This window comes from Bubalus bubalis, chromosome 5 (genome assembly GCF_019923935.1).
Source record: "Bubalus bubalis isolate 160015118507 breed Murrah chromosome 5, NDDB_SH_1, whole genome shotgun sequence".
Lineage (NCBI taxonomy): Eukaryota > Metazoa > Chordata > Mammalia > Artiodactyla > Bovidae > Bubalus > Bubalus bubalis.
The window spans coordinates 51,425,150-51,447,209 of NC_059161.1; the positions used below are offsets into that span (position 1 = coordinate 51,425,150).

A 22,060-nucleotide genomic window follows, 5' to 3' on the forward strand; every position below is an offset into this window, starting at 1 on the left:
CCTAGATATTTTACAGGATGAATATTTACCCCCTAAATATTAGGATGATTTCACTGTGTAGGACAGTGGCCTGAGTGTGGGGAACCTATGGATCTGGTTCAACCATACCACTGATGCTGTTCTTGTTTCCTGCCTCTTCTAGAACTCATCTCTGAACATTTAGCATCTCTAACCAAGCAGGAGCAATGCTGTGATTCTTCTAAAAAGCACACCAACAATTTTGCCAGTAGTTCTCCTTCCCAGTTCTAAACTTTGAGAAGTTTTTTTCACAGTGTAAAGGAGCTACAACTAAGAAAATTCAGTCCAGCTCCAGAATTCAAAAGTTGAAGTTGTGTGAAGTCACAGGTTTTCCTGTATCAGCTGCGGAGCCGAAAGCCTCTTGTTCCTAGACTGGGCACTGCATTGTTGAACTTCTGTTACTTACTGTTTAAGTAGCCAGTGATCCCTGAAAAAAGCCTGTCTGTAAAGTTGCCAAAATGATGCACTGCTTTGTTTCAAGCCACTGTAAACTCTTTCCCCACAGTCATTTTTATCTCCAGTGCTTTTGTCTAGGTCTTTCTATTTGTTTCCCTAGAATGAGAAGACGTTGCATTCCCCAGAAAGACAGTTTTCAATGTTGTCTGCTCATTCAATTCTTCATAATGACCCAAGAAAGAAACTAGATGGGTCTTTTTTCCCCCAGTCTCATACATTTTCATCAGCACACACAAGCTTTATACAGGGAATTCTCACAACTTTGATCAATTATATTTGTTTTGTAGGGGGGGTGGCTAGCCTAGATTATATAGCAATTTTTAAAAAGATAAGTTGTTTTATTACTTTCTTTCTTAGTCATATACAATTACACTGGGGATCTAATTTAATAAGTTTATAATTTGTAGCTGATATTTTATAGCATGCTAAATAGACTTAAGTGCTGCTTCTGTTAATGTTTATTCTACTCTAAATTCTGGTTTTAGCAGCCTGTTTTTCATACGCCAAAGTATATTGAATTCAGCCTAAGATTGAATTATTCAAAGTTCTCTGGGCTGTGAACAAACAGTATTAGGGCCTGACCCTCTCAGTGTTTGGGGTCTTGGGAAGCTTAAGTCTGCTGGGTTTGGATGCAGAACTGGTCAGTATCTTTCACAAGGTGTCCGAGGAGTTGGGCACACTGTTTTCTGAAGAAATGAGGGTTTTTGTTTACTAGTGGCATTTTTTTGAGTATCAGTCTTACACAAAGTTAACTAACAGTGAGACCAAAAGCTCCTGGGGGTAAGAGGGATGGGGGAAGACATAGTCACCCAGTCGTGTCCGACTCTTTGTGACCCCATGGACCATAGCCGACTGTAGGCAATGAAATTCTCCAGGGGAAAATCACTGGAGTGGGTTGCCATTTCCTTCTCCAGGGCATCTTCCTGATCTAGGGATTGAACACAAGTCTCCTGCATTGCAAGCAGGGTCTTCACCAACTGAGCCACCAGGGAAAACATCAGAGCTGATAATTTCGGGAATTTAGTCTAGGCTGAATTCAACATACTCGGCGATATGAAAAACGGAGGCTGCTCAACTAATGAGTGGTATTTAACAGTACAAATACTCCAGAATAAACCCGTTTAGCGTGCCATAAAATATCAATCACAAGTTATTGCTAACTCAGTAAAGTAGGTCAGCACACCTTGACTATCCCTTTGGTTTTTCACAAAATCCCTACAAAAGAGCTATTGTACCTATTTTTACAAATGCTTAAACTGAGACTTCTATAAGTTTTCGAAAAGACCGCGGAGCTGGCAAAGAGCGGCGCAGGGATTCCTTCCGAAACCGTGCAGTGGAGGCCCCCTGGTCTTTGCCATCGCCGAGGAAGCAAGCAAATGAGCAGAATAGCATCTCCAGCTCCATTCACCCCGCCGCGGCCGCCGCGTGCAGACGCGCGGGCCCGCCCCTGCCATCACGTGACCACCACGGGCGCGCGCCCCGCCGCCGAGCATGCCGGGAGGCGGCGACCCCTCCCCGGCCGCGGGCTTCCGCGCGTGGGCGGCAGGCGGGGCGCCCGGGAGCAGCCGGCGCTGGGGGGTTGGGGCTTAGAGCTCGGAGGAACCGCGAGGCAGTGAGCCCCTCCGAGAGCCGGCCCTCCCCAGACCTCTCTGGCGGGGCGAACCCCAATGGAGGCCGGAAGGCCCGCCGCTCTGTCGGTTAATTGTAAACAACTCGAGTGGGAAATGAAGTCAGGCCGGGTCTCCTGGGTCCCCGGTGCAGGCTTCGTTGGTTTCAGGGGAGGCTCAGCCCTAAACACCCAGGGGTACTGACCCTCGCTTTTTCTCATGCTTAGGTGATGGGACTTTAGAGTGCAATCTCATTTTTTCTAGCAATATCTGCACCCCTTTCCCCTTCACCTACTCAGACATTCCCATTTTTCTTCATAATCACTTTCTCCTACTTAAACATACACACTTAGCCCTTGGCAAGCGAAGTGGAATCTTGGGTCCTTGTCAGACCTCAATGTTTAAGCTGCTAAAACACAGGGCATATTTGGTTTAGATATTTTACTGTTGTGAAAATAAACCACCTCCTGCAGTTACACCAGCTCAGATTTTTTCCTCGATAGGGTCAATGTAGATTATCTACTGGAGGAAAAAATGTTTAATTAGAAAGGAATGAAATTATTCTAACTCCTGGTTCCTTGATATTGCAGGGAGCTGGGGCAAGGAACAGTTCTATAGATCAGTACAAAACATACCAGGGACTGAAGAAAGCCCTTTGAAATGTTGGTTCCTGGTGATGACCCTCCTTTAAATTCGCTTTCTTGCTCTTAGCACAGGAACGGAGGTTCCCTGGTTCTGGGTTTCCCGGTTCTGACTCCACTCTAGACTTAAGACTTGAATTGTAGATGGATGAAGTAGGTAAGGGCCCTGTTAACGAAACTGCGTTTACACCTGCCCTGTAAAGAAACAGTGAGAAGTTGTTCCATGGGTTTCTCAGGGCCAAATGATTTGACTTAAATCTACACTCTTATCCTGCAAGTGTAGTCGGCTCAGTTCATCTCTCTCTAGGCGTGGTGCCTGCTGTGTCCTGCCTTTTTAAGAGATGCAGTGAGGCCCTAGAAGAACATAGGCAGCCCAGCAGAAGGTTAGTAATTCCTTCTTGGTGGTTCATTGTATTGAAATCAAGGGGGAGTCTCACGTTGATTTTTCTGTTGGGGAAACAGTTGCCCTGCTAGACAAATAGCTGGTGAATTTTTTTTTTTTTTTTTTTTTTTGGTCTCTTTCTGTTCTCTGATATTTTCTCCGGTCTTAGGCAAGCATTTCCTGCCTTTTCTGATCCTCTCAGTGTGTGTGTGTGTGCACACACGGGTGTTAGAGGAGGAAGGAGGAGGAAGCTTTCTGATAAGGGAGCAATTGGTGAGCAGGAAATGGCATTTGGTACTGGTTGTTCTGCAGAAGTAGGGATGTTTATGGTGCTGATGCTGTGTGAGGTCAGTGAGAAGCATTCAGCACATAAGGAAGGAGGAGGCTTCCCATCACAAGCAGCTGGGTTAGTGAGTGTCCCTAAAGTATGCTCATTTCAGGCCTGGTGAGCAGTGGGAGGACTCACCACCTCTCTTACTCCCTGCCATGCTGACAGTTCACTGAGCAAGTCTCCATGTATCTGCCGCACTTAAGAGATGAGGTCCTCAGAGAAAATGGGGAAGGTCAAGTTTTTGAAGTTCTGCCATTGTCAGATGTTAGAACCCTCAGAGCCTTACAGGAATTCTCCTTTGGGGATTGTACTCTCTGTTCTGTAGAAATGGTACTTCTTCCAAAAGCAGGAAGTTCCTGGCTAATATAGCGGGGAGCCTTGCCTGCAGCTCCCACCGATCCTGTGTGGCTGGCTTCTGATCAGAGTGCCAAGAGCATTTGAAGTTCTTGGAAGTGTGTTCACACGAAGACTCGAAGGTGCCGTGAGCAGTACCCTGTGCAGTTGGAATTCCAGAGTCAAAGGGAAAGCAGCAGATGATGACAAACTTAGGTCCAGAGAAGGACACAGGCTTTTATAAGATAGTGAATTTCTTCTGAAGTCTACAGCATCTCTTTTTGTATTCTTGTCCTCTCTTATTTGACTGCTGTTTAAAGGGCTTCTGGTGCCGTCTTGCTCTGTGCTGAGCAGGTGGTAGTCAGCAGTCAGGCAGCGTAGCCTGTGGCTCTGCAGTCAGAGGCTGAGTTTCAATCCCAGGTGGCCAATGACTAGTATCATCTTAGGCAAGATAGTTATCGTCTATCAAAGTACTTCCTGCATTGGGTTTATGTGGGGACTGAGTGATGTAAATCTCCACGATGCTTACATGGTAAATGGTACTAATTGTTTTTGTTTCACACTGATGAGGCCATGCTGGGTGCTGTTTAAGGACCGAGTAAGGACTGCTCTGAGAAAGTTGTCAGTAAAGATGCTGGTAGTTAACTCTTGTGGGCTTAATATACGTCAGGCGTTGTTCTCGGTGCTTTCAATATCCTGGCTTGTTTAATCCTCATAATGGGCCTGTGAGATCAGGCTGTTAATATATCTATTTTGGAGATGATGAAACTGAGACACAGGTTAAGTAACTTCTCAAGTGTCAGGGAAAATTCTAGTATGTGAACATACACAGCCTGGCTCTGGAGTCTGAGGTCAGAACTGTTCTGCTCTCCCCGACCTCTCAGTGCAGACTGTAGACTAGGGAATCAGTGTTGTCAGAGCCAGTGGGTGCCTGGTGGTGCTGAGACCCTCAGAGGTCATCCCCCAGGCATCCCGCCCTTGCACTTTGGCTTTCTATGTCACACAGCCGCTGTGACCAGAAGGCTGCTTCAGCCTTCCTATTGAGCAAACGGTCCACTGAAAACTCCGCTTTGGGCTGAGACCTTTCCCTCTCTCTTGGCCTGACAGGTCTTTATTATCAGTGTGTTAGAAAGTCAAGGCTGCTCTTTATGGGAGATGGTGGTGGGGCGGGGGGAGTGGAGGCCACAGGGCCATGGAGAGTTCAAGGAACCCGAGGAAAACTTAAGGCATTGTTCCTTGCCCATCAGCTCCTCCCTGGGTCCTCCCCAGCAGTATGTTTGAGTTTCCAGATGATCTTGGTTTGATACTTGTTTTCCAGCTCTTTCTTAAGCTGCCAGGCTCAGCCTTCTTCATTTTAAGCAAGTAAGTGCAGCAGTTTGGAGAGGGCACCAGCCTGCGCCATGACCAGAGTAACAGAGCTGGTGCAGCCAGGTGCTCTTCCGGGAGCCCAGTGGCAGGTCTGCGAGTGCTGAGTCACCAGGACTGGAGGAGAGGCCAGGTGCAGAGCTGGGCTCCAGCTCTGTGGTCTGACGAAGAGAGAGTTGCCCCATCGGGGTGCAGCCTTCCAGAACCTTCTGCAGATGATGCCTCTCCTCTTCCTGATGCCCTGATTTTGGCCAGGGGCTCCCTGGCTTTGGGATCAGCCACCTGCAGGAGGAGCGTGTCTTTTCCATTTGTCTCCAGCTGCTGGAGTGACAGAGTTATGACCCATTCAAATGTGAGTGAACCATACCTGTCCCCTGGCCTCTGTCTTTCTAGGTGTGGTTTAGGTGGGCCCTACTCTGAGTCTGGGAAGAGGCAGAATAAAACAAGAAGGCACACACTCTTCTGCCTTATGATTCTGAAAAGCTCTCCTCCTCTTATTAGCTCAGAGCATCCATGTCTCAGTTAAGAGAGGTTTCTCATCACCCATGGGCTCAGCATTCCGAGCCCTGCCACTCTGCCCTGAGGTCAGCCCTGTTCAGTCCAGAAATGAGCTGTAACTGCCACATTAGAGGCCTTAGCAACTCAATGACCTTTCTCGTCTTGCACATCAACAGAGATTTCCTGAACATCTACCCTGTTTTCCAGGCACCATGCTAGGTGCTGCAGAAACAGAAATTCAACACAACTTCTGCCCTTAGGAAACGGTCCGTTGTGGGTCCTCTTAGCCTTTGACAGCATACCCATGACATTTAGGGAACAGAAAATGAGATTTGATCTGGTTGGGCAAACAAACCCCAAGCTGCCTTTCAGCCTGTGGTACCATCCTGCCATGGGGCAGTGCTGCTGCCCTATCTGTCTGGAGAGGGCAGCGTGACACGTGTCTGGGTCTGGTGGCCGTGACCGGCGCTTCCCCAGTAGGCCATTCGTTCCTTTCTGGGGTCCTTTACATGCAGATGTAAAGGCATCTGTGTGGCTGGCTGTTCTTGCTCGTTCTGACAGGACCCTTCCCTGGAACGATCTCTGAGAAGATGGTTTAGCCTTCATGCACAAGGAAAGGCACTTTTCAGGGACAATGTGTAGCATAGGACTGGACGCATCACCACAGTCTGCCGTCCCTTTAGAGTTCAGTTTTGGCAATTATATTTTCCCCTTGAGGGCTTGGCTTGGCTTGGGAAAGGCAGGCTTGGGAGCTCGTCGCCCCTCAGGCCTGCACTCAATCTGGTGAGGTCTCCCAGGAGACACCACCAACCCTAGCTAAGGGCCCTGGCCTGGTGCATGGCTGGGGCCCAGGGTGCCAGGAGAGGACAGAGAACCGTGGTCTTGCAGGGGCAGCCCTCACCTGGAGAGCTCAGGGTTCTGTGCAGAGAGCTCTGTCTCTCTCACTGCTTGGAGCGAGGTGCCAATGTCCTCCCCTGTAGTCGCCCCCTCCTCTAGCCCCCACAATCATGTCGAGAAGTGAGTGAGTGCGGGGAACCGTACGCAGACCCTCCTCACGAGAGATACGCTGCATTTCGGTGCTTCTTCTTCAGCGTGGAAGCGGCGCCACGTCATATGCAGACAACCAGAGCGAAGGGAACACCCACCCGAGGTCCACACAGTGAGGGTGCTGAGAAGAGGAACCAGCGCCCTTGCTGGCCCGTGCCAGGGCTCCATCTGCTGCGCTCCTTTGTCTCTAACGCAGGGATTCTTTTCCTTGTGTCTGCTATACTGTGTGTGTGAACTTTTCAGATTTGCTTATTTGTGAAGGGGAAAGAAACTTAACCTCTGTTGAATATTTGCTAAACACCTCATGGTGCCCTTAAATGCGTCATGCCTTCATCATGCCCCATGATGATTATTTCTGCCATCTCTCAGCCAAGGAAACATGCAGAAAGGTTAACCACCTGGTCATGGGCACATCTCTTTAATCAGTGGATCTCTTCCTGGACCTCCAGCTGGTAGTTAACACTTGCCTGTGTTTTCTGGTTCAGTGAACTATGTGGCATTATTCTCAGATCGTGACACCTCCAGATTCAAGTGAACCAGTTTGTTTAGTGGTTTCTGATATGATTTGTTCCCAAGAAGGCCAGGTGAATGAACGTCAGGGTGTGTCCTCTTTTTAGTTAAGGACACTCTCTCTGTCCATATGTAGGAAGTTGGTATCCCTAAGTGTGATCCGTGGTGGGTGTGTTTCCTGGGAGTGGGGACTGCTTGTGCTGAGCCCCCTGCGGTCACTATGAGGGTAGGGGGTTCTCATGCCTGAGGGGGAGTCTGGGACCATGTCACTTCTGCAGTGTCTGAGCTCTAAGATTCTGTGACTTTAGTAAGTGTGATGAAGCACTTAGAAACTATTCAGAGCCCTCACTGGATATCAAGGCATGGTGTGTTGTTTTTCTCACTGCTACTAGCAACAGTCACTTTTTTGTAGAAAATCAGTCACCTTAGTGGGCACTTTGTCTCTGAAGGGACCCTGAGAAGTAGGAACAGCTAATGCTTCAACAAGAAGACAATGTCCTCAGGAAACAGAGGAGAAAGTGCAGGGCCTGGCCTGCCCGTTTCATCTCTTAGCCGTGGCCTCGTCAGAGGTGGGAGCTGGCATTTGGGGTCGTACAATAAGGTTACTCTTGACCTGCTAGGGGTATCCATTACATCTCATTCTAGCTACAGGGAGCACGTTCTGTGTGCCAGCTTCTCATTTAATCCCAGAGCAAAGCTATTATCCCATTTCACAGATATGGAAGCTAAGAGAAAGGCTAGTAATTGGTAAAGCCAGGATTTTAACCAAGTGTGTTGAATTCCAGAGACTCCCAGGTAGGGGTATTATGAGTGGGTAGTGGGTGAAGTTGGGTGTCCCGGGTGAGGTGCCAGGCAGAGGCTGGGGGATGAGGGAAAATGATGAAAGTGGGAATGATGGAGGGCTGAGGAGGAGGCCTGGGAGACACGCTCCACCTTATTCTCTTTTCTTCCTGGTCCTAGACTTAGGGGCCCCCCCTCAGCCCCTCCCTCTCCTCACCCTCACCCTCCTGCAATGCCCCCGCCTCGGCGGTTCTCTGCTGGTCTCGCGGTCTCTCCGTGCCCCGCCTCCTCTTCTCCCGGCCATTCTCTCCACCTTTCCCCTCTCTTCCTTCTTGCCATCTTGTCTGCTAGTTTCATTGCACACCAGACTCCTGGGAAGGGCAGGGTGCGGATGGGGAGGCGGCACGTTCAGGGGCGGTGTGCGCTCTGCAGTGTCTCGGGGTCCGCTGCGGTGGGTGGGGAGGGGAGAGAGGACCACAGGGCAGTGCCGGGGCCGTGGAGGGTGGGAGCGGGGAGACACCTGCGCTGCTGTTCACACGCTTGGCCCCCGCCCCCGGGTCCACCATATATAACCGCTGTGAAACCAGCACCCACCTCACTATATAGGGAGCATCTTCAACACCAAAATGTAGAACCTCCATTTTCTTTTATTACTGGTTTTGGCCTAGCAGTTTGCTCAAGATAATTCTGACTCCTGATTTCTGTGTTTTATCATACTCACTATCCATCCCAGCTTTTTGAGAGGGTAAGAAGAAGACCTACAGATACTTTTGTCTATCACAGCTTGAAGGGAGGAGGTGCCACTGCTATTCTGTGGGCAGAGGTCAGGGATGCTGCGCGACACCCTGCAGCGCACAGCAAAGCCACGAATTACTCCATCTGAGCGGTGCATGTGGCAGAGGTGGAGAAACCCTGGTGGCTGAGTCTGAGCTTCTTAAACTGCAAAATTAACGTCATGATCCCAGGCTCCCTCCCTTGGGGGTGGGGGTGGCTCAAATGAGATAAAATATGTAAAAGTACTTGATAAAACTGTTAAGTGCAATATAGGTGTCCAGTTCATTCATTTATCAATTATGATTGAGGCCGCTCCAGACCAGTTTGTCCTGCTGTATTTACCAATTAAAGAAGTCATTGATCAATAGGTTGCCTGGGACTTCCCTGGTGGCCCAGTTGTTAAGAACCTGCTGCTGCTTCAGGGGACATGGGTTTGATACCTGGTCTGGGAGGATTCCACATGTCGCAGAGCAACTAAGCCCGTGTGCCACAACTACTGAGTCCAAGCACCTGGAGCCAGTGCCCTGCAATGAATAGTAGCCCCAGCTTGCTGCAACTGGAGAAAGTCGGTTTGCAGCAGTGAACGCCCGACACAGCCAAAAATAAATAATAAGTAAATAAATAAAAATTAGAAAAGCTTGCCTAGGATTCAACTTAGGGAGGAACCCTCTGGGGTCTTAACAGAAGCATTCCTTGGGGTTAAATTTCTGCTGTCAGTAGCCCCCGGGATGTAATTCAAACAGCTTCAGAACTAATTACCCACTGTCTAGTACAGATTTTATTTCTCTGTTTTTTCATGCAACTTAATGAGATATAAACTCATTCTCTGTAGCATTCTTCCTGATTTTGTAGCCTGCATCCAAAGAAGACATGAGAGTGGTTTGCTGAGATTTTTTTTCTTGTTAAACCCACTAGACTGGTAGTGATGTCTACTTTTCTCTGTAAATGCTTACAACTCACTTGTTCTATAAACCAGCCCTATGTTTGCCAGTTGGAAGCTTCCAGAATCCAGTTTGGCAGAACAGTAGGCAAATATTGACCTGTCTTTAGTCCTCTGACCCTTCTCCCATTCTCTGTGCTGTCTTAAAGGTTACTAGCAACGGTTCTGTGAACACGTAGTTGAGTTCTTTGGGGCTGTCCCGGAAGACAAGGATAGTCAGCAATGTGTGCTGGGATATCCCCCGTGACTGGGGCCCTTGGATAACTTGAATTCTCTTAAAAGCACTGGCGTGAAGCTTTGTGGGGAAATTGGGAGTTATCCAGGAAAGAGGAATAAGGTACAGATGAGCCCCCTGATGTAGACCTTCCATCCGACCCATGGTGTCAGAATGTGAGGCCTGCCTCCTATGAACCACAGTGGTTTTAGAACTACAGAGCATGACCTCCATGGGGGTCGGCATAGATGGTTGCAACCAACATGTTTTAATGAATAGAGTCGAATAGAGACGTCAGAAAAGCATCACACAAGCAATGGTAAGTATGTTTTGCGAAACATCTGTTTTCTAGTTTGTGTGTGTGTGTGTGTGTGTGTGTGTGTGTGTATGTGAGGGATGTATTGGGGCATGCTGTAAATTTGATTGCCCCAAAAGGGTCACAATGAAAAGTTTGGCCACGCAGCAGGCGGTGGTCTCTAGACCCACATAGGAAGTGGTGCTAAAGTCTAGAAATTAAATTCTAAAACCGTAACTCTTAGACAAGGGTTTCCCTGATCTCTTTGTGTAAAGAGATTTTCAGCATTGCTTGATGGTTTGGTTTAGACCAGTGAGGAAGAGGCAGGAGAGGAGGAAGAGGGTGACGGAGGGGCCTGACTCCATCGAGAAGCCCAAGGCATTCCTAGCTCAGTGTCTTCTGTGCTCTTCTGCTATTGGGCCCCTGGGCCTCCCCGTCCCCAGTAGGAACTTGAGTTCAGCTTCTGGAAAAGTAAGGCTCTGCACTGTCTGCTCCTAGCAGTTGACTGGAGGATTTATTGGAACAGTTGCCTTGAAGGGCTCTTTGGTCTCCAGATTAAAGAAGCAGACTGGATCGAAATGCCTGGTTTATACCGTGACCAGCGAACTCTGTTCTATTCGGGTCTGAAGCAGTTCCAGGGTCAGGAGACTAAAGCCATGGACTTAGGGCCAGATATTGAGAGTATATTGTCTGCTGATTGTTGGTACGTGTGAGGAGAAGAGAAGGAGAAACAAGACACAGCATTTGCATTGGCAAAATTATCTCTTCAGAGTAGTGTCACTTGGTGTGCTGGTCTTTTTCTTTCTTTCTTTCCATTTTTTAAGAAGTTGGCACCTTCCTCAAACCTGAGTATTTATATTCTGGGCATTAACAGTTTTGCAGGTGAAGGCTGTCTCTAGAATGCCACATGCCCTCCAGCTCCTTTTTGGGGAATAAGCTAGGTGCTGGTGTGACGTGACTTTTCTTACAGGGGTGGCTCAGAATTAGCCACCATGGCCCAGACCCCCAGGCTCTCTGGAGGCCAAGTTCAGCCTCTGGGGGCGGGTAGGCTGAAGATCAGCCCTGGAATCCCAGGGAGGGAGGTGCTTTCTTTAGAAGCTTACCCCTTTAAAAATAATTTCCACTTTCCTATTTATTTAAAGAGGCTTTTGGACTTGTGTTTATAAAATCTCTTCCCGCCATTTCATGTGACTTGGGACACAGCAGCTGGGATGATGTTCTTTTTACCCAAATGGAAAGTTGGACTGGGTTGGGGCCTACAGAAAACTTGGGAAAGCAGAGCAGCCAGTCAAGTGAGATTTAAAAAAAAAATAAAAGTCATTCTGAAAGGCAGCTGAGCGTAATGGAAAGAGTGTAAACCCTGGAGTCAGATGACTTGGAATTGAGTTCTAGCTCTGCTCCTTGGGCAGACTGCAGAGTTTCTCCCCTTTCATGAAACTGGACAATTACAGGGCTGTGACAGCTCCTGAAAAATAAAGGCCTAGCCCCTTGCACATAGTAGGCTCTTGATAAATACTGATTCCCTCCCAGGACTTTTATCCTTGTTTTTCCAGAGTGGTTATGTTTTACTATTGGCCCGTCATAGGTCACCCATTTGGGCTCCAGCCGGTACCTGGGAGCGCAGGACAGAGTGCCTGCTCTGGACTTGGGTGGGTCCTGGTTAGGCCTCCTGGGACCCACTGAAACCTGCCTTCAGAATTAGAGCTGGTACAACCTAGTGTTTCTCCCAGAGCCCTTCCGTGTTTGTTTTTCGTTTGGGGGTCATTTAAAATTGAACCCATCATATCCAAAGACTCGATGGGGAGAGATGGAAGCAACACAGGACCATTTGGAAGCAGAGCACACAGCTGCTGCGGCGACAGGGCAGGCTGCTGGGCATTACGGCATTATTATTTATTAGGGAAAGTTGAACTTGGTCAGAGAACAAAGTTTTCCTTAACACATCAGTCTTAATACCAGAAGTCTCTTTTCATTGTTCCTGTGTTGAAATTATTTGCTGTGCTCTCTACTGGGCCAAATATACAAGCCAAAGTACTGCTTTGCAAATTGGGAAGGGGTGTATGTCTTGCTAATTTTAGGCCCTCCCTTTCCTCCTGTTGATACAGGCTTGGGCTAAGGCATTTATATATATTTGGGGGATTTTTCTGGGGCTGATTTTAGACTGTCTGATGACTGTACAGTCACATTTGGCCACCACCAGTCTCCCGCTGCTGTTACTGGAAGCCTTATGGCCTGAGGTTGGGAAGAGAATAAAAGAAACTGATCTTATGAACAGTTTATAACTGTATAAATAGCTATATAGTTATATACTATATATAGATACATATACACACATTATATATTCTTTTTATTATGGGTTGTTGTAAGAAATTGAATATAGTTCCCTGTACTATACAGTCAGTCCTCGTTGGTTTCTAGTCTATATATAATAGTTTGTATCTGTTAATCTCAGACTCCTAATTTATCCCTCCCCCACGGCCTTTCCCCTGTGGTAACCATAAATTTGTTTTCCATGTCTGTAAGTCTGTTTCTGTTTTGTGAATAAGTCCACTTGTATCACGTTTTAGGTTCCATGTTTACGTGATATCATATGTCTTTCTCTGACTTCACTTATTATGATAATCTCCAGGCCCATCCATGTTGCTACAAATGGCATTGTTTCATTGTTTTTAAGGCTGAGTAATAGTCCACTGTATATATGCACCACACCTTTATCTGTTCATCTGTCAATAGACATTCAGGTTGCTTCCATGCCTTGGCTATTGAAATAGTGCTGCTATGAACATTGGTGTGCATGTATCTTTTTGATTTAGAGTTTTCCCTGGATATAGGCCCAGGAGTGGGATTGCTAGATCATCTGATAACTCTATTTTTAGTTTTTTGAGGCACCTCCATACTGTTTTTCAGAGTGACTACATCAGTTTACATTCCCACCAAAAGTGTAGGAGGGTTCTCTTTTCTCCACATCCTCTTCAGCATAAAATTTACCATCTTAACTGTTTTAAAGTACGCATTTCTGTGGCATTAACTACATTCACATTGCTGTGTAACCAATGCCAGAACCACCCATATTCAGAACTTTTTCTTTTTCCCAAACTCAAACTCTGTACCCATTAAATACTAACTCCCCATCCTCCCTCCTAGCCCCTGGCAACCACCATTCGACTTCCTGTCTTTATGAATTGGACCGCTCTAGATCCCTCACATCAGTGGAGTCATTTAGTATTTGTCTTTTTGTGACCAGCTTATTTCACTTAGCATAATGTCTTCAAGGTTCTTCCATGTTTCAGAATTCTCTTCCTGTTTAGGGCTGAATAATATTCCCTTGTACATGTAGAATACATTTCATTCATGCATTCATCCATTGATGGACACTTGGGTGGTTTCCACCTTTTGGCTATTGTAAGATACTAGTTTTGATGTGTTGGGATGAAGGCCTGCTTTCCTTGCCTCCTTGTGAGGTTGACAAGTACTATCCTATGGACAGTACTCTGTGTGAGTGAGTGAGACACATCTGGATGTGTTTGGAAGTCTGTCTGTCTATGTTTACGTAAAGAGTTAGGAGATAAACGTCCTGGCTCAGTGGTAAAGAATCTGCCTGCAGTGCAGGAGACTTGGGCTCCATCCCTGGGTCAGGAAGATGCCCTGGAAAAGGAAATGGCAACCCTCTCCAGTATTCTTGCCTGAGAAATCCCCCAGACAGAGGAACCTGGTGGACTACAGTCCATGGAGTTGCAAAGAGCCAGACGTGACTTAGCGACTAAACAATAACACGTCCTATTTTATATCTGGAAAAACTCTTCCTGCCCACCTGACTTGTCTAAGACCCTTTATGAAAGGGTAAACAGTAGACACATGCGAGGCCAGCTCCTGATGCAAGAGGAGACATACACGACAAGCTCCTCCCTCAGGTCCTGGGTGCCCAGATCAAGTTTCCCTGCTCTGAGCGGTCTCTCCCGACCTGCTGCATCCCACTTCGCCTCCTTTACTTTCTTTTTTTTTTTTAATTATTTTATTTTATAACTTTACAATATTGTATTGGTTTTGCCATATATCAAAATGAATCCACACCTCCTTTACTTTCTAGTGCACACATGCGCAGTCATGTCCGACTCTGTGCGACCCCATGGACCGTAGCCCACAAGGCTCCTCTGTCCGTGGAATTTTCCAGGCAAGGGTACTGGAGCGTGTTGCCATTTCTTAGTCTAGGGGATCTTCTGATCCAGGGATCGAACCCGCGTCTCTTATGTCTACCTGCACTGGAAGGTTAGTTCTTTACCCCTTGTGCCACCTGGGAAGCCTCATGTATTAGGATGGCCTATATACTGCCGGTGCTGCAGGGGTGGGAAGTCCTAGCTGGGAGCCTGACAGCCTGGGACCAGCACCAGTCCTGCAGTTCCTGGGTTGTGTGACATTGGCTAAATCACTGAACCTCGTTCAGTCTCAGTCTTTGCATTTAAGAAGACTTTTCTTTTTTTTTTTTTCCTGGTGTGCGTATTAAAGGCAACGTATCAGAAGCTGTTAGCACAGAACCTGGCTTATGGTATACGGTCTCCAAAAAGTCTTTGTTCCCTTTCTCCTCCCTTTTCTACCAGGTAGTGTGCACTTCGATAGGACAGGCCTTGTTTTACTTACCTGTTTGGCCTTGGGGCCTAAAGTGCAGAGCTCACCACAGTGGCGGCTAGTTCAGGGCTTACTAATAATATGCTGGACTGTATGCAAAACAAAGGCTCTGCTACAACCAGGCTTTCCAAAAGTGTTCTGAACAAACACAGCACCAGTGGAATGAGGGCAGGGCCTCCTAAGGAGAACACTTTGAAGAAATATTATTTGGATGGGTAGATTCTGGCCAGATTAAAAACCAAAAACCTGATATTGGTCTTGTTACTTTTTTGGTCGTTGCCTCCTTGTCTGTGTGTAGAGCACTTCTCGAAGATTATTAGTTGGGACTTTAAAAATAGGCCAGTTGTCAGATGTCTTGGCAAGAAAACATATCCCAGTGGCTTTAGGTATTTTCATAAAGCTAAACAACTCTCCTTGGAGAGAGCTGTTTTGATGAAAAGTCACTAAATACTCTGAGGAGGTCAGAGAACAAATTCAACCCCTCCCCAGCTAGTGGCATGGAATCTGAAGGTCAGTTAAGCTGGGAGGGCTTGTGTGTTGCGGGTGGGGACGGATGGATTGGTGATGGGAACAGAAGGAGTTCCGATCATTCTTTCCAGACCACCACCCTCACCCTCACCCCCACCCTCACTAAGGGCGTCTGTCTTTGGTTTGACCAATGCATCATACCAGTCTCCGTGGACAGTTTGCGGCTTGGGCAGAGAGGAGGATGCAAGGGTTGTTGGTGGGGGGTTCCAGGAGCCAGGTAGAAGGCAGAGGAGAAAGTTCTAGCATAAAAGCTCTGTCCTGCACTGGACAGGCTGCTTCCACTCATGGGAATGTTGTACTAGCTCTGAGATCCATCTGGTGGCTGAGCCGTCTGCTCATGGCGATGGTCCTCGTTAGCATCAGCAGCGTCTCTGCCATCAGGGTTGCTTTGGTGACAAGACTTCCCTTCCTCCTTTCTCCTCGTGGCCCTCATGTAATGCCAGATGTAGCAGGATGGGATGGCTCTTCTCTTTCTCTTACGGGAGATCCTAAACAGATGGGACCATCCTGCAGTGCCGGGGGTTTGCATGCTGGGTCTCCAGGAGCAGCTCTGCACAGCACAGCACCTGTCCCCTGTAGGACTGATTAAGGGAGAGCTCTTCTTTTCTTTCCCTGGTGGCTCAGACGGTAAAGAATTTGTGTGCAATGCAGGAGACTCAGGTTCCATCCCTGGGTCGGGAAGATCTCCTGGGGAAGGAAATGGCAAACCCACTGCAGTATTCTTGCCTGGAGAATCCCATGGGCAGAGGTGCCTGGTGGACTGCAGTCCATGGAGGTCACAAAGAGTCAGACGTCAGACAAGACTGAGTGACTAACTCACTAACACGTCTTTTCTGAGACCTCAGGGCTGTAAGGATCTTCTTCACAGTGATACCACTAGTCCGATTTGTCATTTCAGAGGGACTCAGAATCGGTGCTACCATTTAATGGGTTAAGTCCAGTTTGTTTGTTTTTTCCTTGCTTTGGATTTGGGGCGGGTTAGTGCATAAGCCTCCACTTTTCCTTATCCTCAGGGAAATTTATGGAGATTGGTGCTTTCTCCTGTTTCTTGTTTAGAAAAAAGGGTGGGGGAGGTGGTTGTTGCAGACTGGTCTGGTTGCAGACCCTTGACTGGTCCTTGTTATTGGGAGCAGCTCTTCCCTCTCCCTAGATGCCCAGGGGAGCTGGTGAGCTCCTCAGAGAGGTGGGGGGATGGCGTCTTTTGAGCTCAGCCTCCGTTGCCTCACTGAGGGTCATGTGTAAGGGGACCTGGAAACCGAGGAGCGATCCCAGAGCTGTGCAGGTCCCCGCTGGCCTCTGCTCACTGTGTCTACTCCAGGCCGAGCCACGGGAGGCACCAGTCTCTGGGTGAGGGGAGCTGCCAGGGCAAGACTTCAGGGATCTCGTCGGTTTCACTGGCTTCACATCGTCGGCAAGTTCAGGAGCAGGCTTTGTGTCAGAGCTCGCTCACGTTCTTTTTCAGTCCAGGAAGCTGTTTCCTGGGCTGACCCCTGAGCTGGAGAACAAAAACCAGGGAGCTGCGAGGGACACAGGCCACGGCAGGTGGCAGCTGATACCCTCACATGACCCTTTTTCAGCCCACTTTTGGCAGATCGATGTGGGCAGTGGGTGAGGTTTTTGTTTCCATCCCAGCATGGGAGCTGTAGACTCTTGACTGCGCAAGAGCTCTCTTCGCAGATAATTTATGGTCCTGTATCTCATGGTCTATTTGGCGGCATTCCTGTTTCCTCTTCCTCTGCACTGTTCCTGCCTTCTCTTAACCAGAGTTTACGTTGCTCCACCCTGAACTTATTTCAGTCCGCGTGTAAATTACACTACAGGAAGATTCCTTATAGGAAGATTCCTTTTTAAGGTATTCCTTCTTGCTCACTGACTGTAGAACTAGAAATGCAAGGCAGCAGATGACTTGAGCCACATCAGTGAGGCAGGAGTTGGTCCAGGGCCACAGCGCTCCCTGGGTGCATCCAGTCCGGCGAGCCCTCCGGGGGCGTTTGTTGTCACACAGTCGGATCCTGCCTACCAGCACCTTCTCCCCACGTGTCCTTCTGCACCTCTGCTCTGCTTCAGCCCCTGCCATCGCCATAAATCAGCCACAAGCGGCCCCCTGGGTACAGAGGCCAGTTCGTACTTGCCATACAGAACAGTCCTTAGGAAGACTGGATGTACACCCAAACCCTTTGAGTGCCCTTTTCCAACATTGTACATAGTTAATACTATATTTCAGAAAGAAATCATAGGTAAGCAAGAGGGATGTTTAACACTGGGTTGGTCTGTATTGGGTGAAGGGCGCTCACAGCTCAGGCTGGAGGAGACTGGGCTCTCTCAGAGGCTGGGGAAGGGCTGGGTGTAAGAAAACTTGAATGGGCTGATCTTTTAAAATTTCTCCCATTTTTCCCAAAGCCTGGGGCTTCTTTGGTGGTTCAGATGGTAAAGAATCTGCCTAGAATGCAGGGGACCAGGATGGATTAATCTCTGGGTTGGGAAGATTCCCTGGAAAAGAAAATGGCTCCCCACTCCAGTATTCTTGCAATGGACTGAGGAGCCTGGTGAGCTACAGTCCATGGGGTCGTGAAGAGTCAGAGAAGACTGAGTGACTAACACTTTCACTCTTCACTTATCCCAAAACCCAAGGTGGATCCCCAGCTCTGGACTGCAAAATGCTGGCGAGGACCTGAGTCCAGTAATGCTATCCCCTGAAGCTGAGGGAATTTTTCCATGTCTGTTAGTAACTAAACATAACCTCTTTTTCCATCAGTACCAAGCATGACCAGAGGTGAAATTAGATCCAGTGGGTGGCTGAAGAATTAGAGAGATTCTCCAGCCACTGGAGCCTCACTACTCGTCTAAGGGCAGATGCTTCTGTGACCTGCCCCCCTGCTCACCTACCTCCACTGCCTCATTACAGCAGACAAAACCGGTTCAAAAGCCTGCTAGCCCACATGGCTTTCCCATGGGTTCTTCTGAAGTTCCCTGTGGGCAGGGGCCTTATCTACCATGCTGGAGGAGCTCTTTGCTTTCCAGTGGCAGCTGGTCCTGCTCATCAGGGGTGGATATCTTTATCCTCCCCCGACTCTTTGCACAGCTTCCACAGAGCTGTCATCAGCTCCCATGTTGCTCTACGTTTACCTGCTCACGAGAAGTGTCTTTTAAAGACTGCCCATCAGTCCCCTGCCCTTCTGGCACCCAGAAGAAGCCACTTCACATCCCTAGGTCTGGGGATTTTTTTCCCCCTCTACAGTGTGTTTGGACTTTTCATTAGTTCATTTTATAAACACTGAACTAAACACCTGTTACATGCTAAACATTCCAGCTGAGCGAGGCCCTGGAGGAACTGGAGATGTAGCTGATCTCAGGTCCAATCAGATCAGGAGCCTGGGAGCGGCAGGGCAGGGCTGTGGGGCATACTGGGAAACCTCCAGCCCAGAGCCATCCCCGAAGGCTCCCTGGACGTGGTGACTGTGGAGCCACGTCTTCAGTGGTGAGCTGGACATCAGTGCCTGAACAAGGGAGGGAAGTCGGATTCTATGTCAAACGATCCAACAGCCAAGAAAGTTGAGAGAATGTGGCGGGACCCGGAAATGGTGAGTGAGTGAGTATCCCAGGACTGAGGGGCAGGGCTGGGGAACAGCTGGGGTGTCTGTACTGCTGTACCAGGTGTACTTAATACTAAGCTGCTCAGGAGTTGCACTTTGGCAGGCTGCACTCTTAGGAGAGTAAGATATCCTATGGGTGATAAGAGAACACGTCAAGTTTGGGGAACATCATCAATATATCTGAGTATAGAGAGGCCACTCGGTTGTTCCTGTAGAAGACTGTTTCCCCGTGGTACATGGGAACCTCACCTTGGTTTTGATGGACCAGGAATCAGTCTGATTCTGAGTTCTGTATTCTCTTGCCCTGGGAATGCTGACCCGTGAGCATGAGCGGCAGAGGGCAGGAGGCAGATGCCAGGATGGAGGGGCCAGCTCATGGCCTCTGAACCCACCTGTGTGTCTTTCTGGACAAGTGGTTTCGGCCCCTGTGCCTTGTTTTTCTCCTCTGAGGATGTGAATGACTGCCTTCTTTCTGGATTCTCCCTGAACAGCAGATGATACCCCCGAACGTGTTCATTTGCAGCCCTGTTCTGGCCCTCCCAAGGGCTTACACCGGCTTCTTTCCATTGTGGAAAGAACATTTGGCCCCAGGAGAAGGGCTCTTAGAGACTCCAGTTCTAGGCCAAGTATGATTTCAGGTTTGTGTGGACTGTACCTATGGGTCTCCCTTTTTGGTTTAAGAAAAAAAAGATGCTACCTTTTTCCCACTCTTGCCCCATCATTGACAGACTCTGTGAATACAGATGTAGGCATTCCAGACAGGGTTTCAAGAAAGATTGGCTCCCTGGCTGGTGCGCATCTCCTGGAAGCCTCGTGCCCGGAGGGCGGGTTGGAGAGGAGCTGGTAACAGAGGAGCAGAAATTTCTCCTGCCCTGAGTTCTTTGGGGGCGAGTCTGCTGTTTTCCCTCATTTCCTGCTGCTAATGCATGTGCTGGTTCCATTTCTTCCCCCTTGATTTTGTTCCTAATAGCCCAACGTCCATCCTTGATGCAAAGGGTGAGAGTCCCATTGATGAGACTTGGGTGCTATACAGGAGCTATTTTTCTACTAGTTTAAATTCATTTGCTCTTTGTATTGGACATTTCCCTTAGACTCGGAAAGCCAGATGGTTTGTCAATACAGAGCATGCCTTGGGGAATTAGCAGGATATCTGTGCCTTCTGCAGCTGGAACTTAACATTTCCCGCTTTGGGCCAGCAACTAATAAAATCTCTTTGCAAAATACCTTGCACTATCCTCATTTCCTTAGTTTTTTTTTTTTTTTTTTTTTTTTTTTTTTGACCGTGCTGCATGGCATGCTCTTAGTTTCCCAACCAGGGATTGAATCTGTGCCCCCTGCATTGGAAGTGCAGAGTCTTAACCACTGGACAGCTCGGGAAGTCTCTCATTTCCTTAATTTTTTAAAATGAAGTTTGGTAAGATTAAAGCTCTGTTCTGGGGGCATAGACCTTGTAAGGGGCTTGGAGGTTGGTTTTTTTAGTCCTCCTTTAATCTTTGCATTGGTAGCCTTGCATTTCTCAGATGAGGATAGGAGAGAGGGAATGATGTGTTGCTTAAACTTACAATTTCGGAATTGAAAATCAAACCAGCTACCTCTCCTCACCCTCCTCTCCCCACCATTTCACAATTGACTTATACTGCACAGCAAGTGGGAGGGCTGTTGAAATGGGTAGGGGCAAGGGGACATAGCATAGCAGAGAGAAATGGGTTCTCAGTACACAGACATGAATTCAAGTCCTGGCTCTGCCCCCGTAAGTTCTGTGAACTTGAGCAAATCATGGGATCTGCTGAGCTTCTACTTTCTTATCAGTGAGTGGGGGTAATTTAGTCCCTGCATCTCTTGCCTCCCACGGCTGTTTGGAGCATCATAGGATATAATATATGCAAAAAGCCCCATCAACTCTGCGGATGAGGAGGAGGGAGAGGAGAGGAAAGGAGAAATAATTATGTTGGAAGCAGGATCTTTTATGCTGGGCTGCTCAGAGCATGAATTGGCAACTGTTGTTCGAGAGTTGGGATTCCTCCTTGTCTCTGCCTTGGGACACCTGGCACAGATTGCCAAGCTCTTGTCTCCTCCACCCAGGTGTGCACACATTTGTACAGAACAGGGGCCAGGTTGCAGTGGTTTGGCCGCCCCCTGGGACCTGGCTTTCCTCTGAGCATCATGGCATCATAGCCTAAAGTAGGAGGGAAGGAGGAGGTGTGGGTCCTTGGGCGGACACACCTGTCCTGGGCAGAGCTGCTGTGCGTGGGTGACATAACCGAGGGTGACATAATCCAATCTGATGACCACCCACTTTGGGAGGTACAGCTGTAGCCAGATGCTTTTGGACTCTCTTCCTAAGTTGCCACCTCCCTTTAAAGCTGAACTTGGGAGTGAAACGGGGACTCCACATGGGCAACCAGAGTGAGACGTGTCCTGGAGGCTTGGAAGGTTGTCCTGCCTGTCCTCCACGCCACTTTCAGTTTCATGGGGCTCCTCCCCAAAGAAGTATGACTCTCACTCACTCAAGAGGGCCCCTCTGAAGGGTACTGTCTGCCCACCACATCCCTTCTCTTCATGCCAACCGCGAGTTAATCCCAGGTGGTTTGTTAACAGTCACAGGTGTCACCTGCCGAAGACCTCGGACGTGCCAGGCAATGTCCTAGTACAGCTAGTGCTTAACACAGTCCCGTGAGGGAGGTGTTACTATCACTCCCATTTTACACACCAGGAAACTAAGGCTCAGAACCATGAAGTGGCTTGGCCTAGGTCACACAGTGGGCCAAATGCTGGAGTTAGGGTTCAGATTTCTGCTTGCTTGGCTCCGAAAACCTACCCTCTACACACCTTCACTGCCGGTCAGCAGAAGTCCTCAAGAACCCTGAATGGCTTGCTTCATGAATGTTACTTCCATTTTCTCAGCTCTTTGGGGCCACTATGACCAAACACTAGCCCCAAAGTTCTTCCCCAGGCTGCACATTGGAAATGTGGGAGCATTAACCAATCCTGATGCCAAACCACAGTCCAAACCAAGGAAGTCAGCATCTCTGGGAGGGGGACCCAGGCAACAATGGTTGTAAAGCTCCCAGGTGATGTTGTGCAGCCAAGGATAAGAAATGTTGCACTTGTCCACCAGGCCTCAA

At 48.4% G+C, this 22,060-nt stretch overlaps 1 protein-coding gene across 3 annotated transcripts in view; it reads left to right on the forward strand.

The window, feature by feature from the left end:
• ITPKB (inositol-trisphosphate 3-kinase B) overlaps positions 1-22,060 on the forward strand; it is a 105,062-nt gene that overhangs the window by 33,026 nt on the left and 49,976 nt on the right. The gene's annotated exons all lie outside the window — the stretch shown is intronic.